Below are 2,849 nucleotides of genomic sequence, written 5' to 3' on the forward strand. Positions count from 1 at the left end.
ATTGTAGATGGTGCTTGCTTTTGGTTTTATTTCCAATTTTAAAATATTCATTAATTTAAAAAAGAACAAATTCATTATACTTGAACACATTTTTATTAAAATAACTATTTTTCAAAACAAAAAATTAGTGAGAATATCATTGTTTTTAATTTTTGCAATTCTCTTTAAATGTCTAGATTCCTAAAATTCTGTTGGATTTTTATATCTGCCTTTGCATGTAGTCTGCTATAAAATATTGTTTGGGTTGAAATATGTGAAGAAAATTTGCTTTTATATAGGTATACAGTTGGGAAAAAGAGGAGTATTTTAATAACCAAACCTCTTCACAGACTTCTGGAAAAAGACTTGGGCAACCCAAGGTACCAATGGACCACACTTTTGAGAACTGCGGGTCTCAATGAACTTCCAATGGGCAGCATGATAAAGTTTAAAAAGCAAACACTTTTCACTTGGGAAAAGGAATTAAGAACATTTTGAAAGTTTTTCCTTGTATGTAGCTTGAAGATTTTAAATATTTAAGATTTACTGAAAATGCTGTTTTGAAATTGGGAGTATTAGAAGCAAGAAATCTATTAGTTTATTGGTTGATCTTAAAAGGATTTTGAAGTTACCATCATTGTCATCATCATCATCATGGTTGTCCTATTTATCTCTTTTCTTTGTGAGGTTCCAAAACAGTCCAAGGAAAAGTCACTATCTTGCTGCTATTACCATTTCATGTTCAATGTTCTGCAAATCATTGTGCAGATTGACAAAACTACTTTTTTTGTGTGTAACTAAACAAGACTGGAGTTCATCTTCTGTATACTTACTGAAAGTATCTACAAGGCAGGTCCAATAGCAGACAGGCAAATGAGGATGGAGACATAGACTGAATCCTGTTCCCCATGGTTTTAACTTTCACTGAGACATCTCATTCCACATGGTTTGGAGATTATGAATATTCTTTGGGCAACATTTATTACAGAAGTAATTCTTAACTTTTTATGCTACAATATTACGTATGGGCAGTTGTGGTTGATCATTTTTGTCTGTAATGGATGCTCCAGTTTGAGTACCAGACTTGGAGTCTGAAAGACTAATCTTTGTTAGTTCAAATCTTGCTTCAGATACTAGCTGTGTGACCCTGGCAACTTAAACCCATTTGCTTTGGTTTCCTCTTCTCTAGTATGAGCTAGAGAAGAAAATGACAAACCACTAGAGTTTCTTTGCCAAGAAAATCCCAAATAGGGTCATAAAGAATCAGTCACAACTGTACTGGATCAAGGTGTCACCAAAAGCCAGCAGAAGCCCTGCAGGCTTAAATTGTCCTTTACACTTTTCTCCTGAGTCTCCAAATCTAAACTTTTACCTAAGTCCTATCATTAACTGAGATAGAATGCCCTGGGGTGTTAGCCTGGGCCCCTTTTAAATCATCTCAGAAATTTTATTTAATAAAATGACAAAAGAGCTGTGTGGGACTCTGTGGTCCAGAGTGAGAATTCTTTTCAGCCCCCATAGTGGCTCTGACTGCTACACAAATCAATGCAGGAACTAGACAGAAAAAGGCCAGGAGGGGATGATGATGTTGACTAGCTTTGATTTGCCCTGCTTCCTGTTAACAATTCAAGCTGCTCTGTTCTCTTTACTAGAAATATTTTGCAAGTTTTTTTTTCTATTACTCATCTCCATGGTAAGGCTCTTATACCTTGTGTTATACAATAATTTCAGTGGTTCAGAGTTTTTCTCCCTCCATCCTTGCCATATTCTTACAATTGCTAAACTCTTAACCCTCATTTCAATACTTCTCATTCTAATTAGATATTTTTTTTTATCTTGACTTGAAATATTTTTTAAGCCACTTAGCAACTCTTCATCATTCTTAATATGCTAGGACATAGAGAAGATGTCCAGGTTCTTATACCTTCTCCTTAAGCAAAGAGAACAGTTTATACACTACATAACCATTTCCTTTGGGAAGAAGAATAATATAGCATAATCCTCAGGAGTTCCCAGACCAGTTCCTTCTGGTTTATGGTGCCTAAATGGAACTACAAGTTTTGGGAATTTCTTCTAGCAATTTTGCTGCCAACTGCACCAACACTTCTGAGTTCTTGAAAAAAAAAGTCTTATGCTACCTCTCTGCTATCTGCCTTCTCTTTATAGGTTTAATTTGCTTTTGAGTGAGGAGCTCAGGAATTAGTGACTGGCAATAGGATGTGAGCTGTTCATTTGAAAATGTTGTACTTGGAATTAGGGAGACCTGAGTTGAAATGCTCCCTCAAATACTTACTAGTTATGTGATCCTGGTCAAGTCGCAAAAGCTAGCTCAGCCTCACAGTTTCTTCATCTGGGAAAGTGGGTGCAGTAATATCACCTACCACACAGGGTTGTCGTTAAGATAAAAAATGAGTAATATAAGTGAAGCCCTTTGAAAAACTTTTTGAAGGTCATCAATTGGCTTTTGTTATTTATATTCACTAACAGCTTGTGAAGGGGGGTTTAGGGGCACATTCAGAACTGATTGTCAAAGGTAGAGCCCCAAGGGAGGAGGAAGAAGGAGGAGACAGGGAGACTAGAGCCTCTGTGTCTGCTCTAGAGAGGGTTGATTTTTTGGTTGATCCAAGGCTGAGCCTTGGTCCAGGGCACACAATGAAGTACATGGTAAGATAAAGTTCCAGGGGGTATAGCTTTAGGAAAATATCAAGGGGAAGCCAAAGTTACACATCCAACCAAAGGAGGGGGCTGGGATTCTCCTTGGATTAGCAGCAACACCTTCCTTTTAGGAACTGAAGCATAGTGATAAGTTCTATCCCATTTATTTCAATTCTTATGAAACATTTTTGTAGTCTTTCTGCTAAAGAAGTCTT

This window comes from Notamacropus eugenii, chromosome 6 (genome assembly GCF_028372415.1).
Source record: "Notamacropus eugenii isolate mMacEug1 chromosome 6, mMacEug1.pri_v2, whole genome shotgun sequence".
NCBI lineage: Eukaryota > Metazoa > Chordata > Mammalia > Diprotodontia > Macropodidae > Notamacropus > Notamacropus eugenii.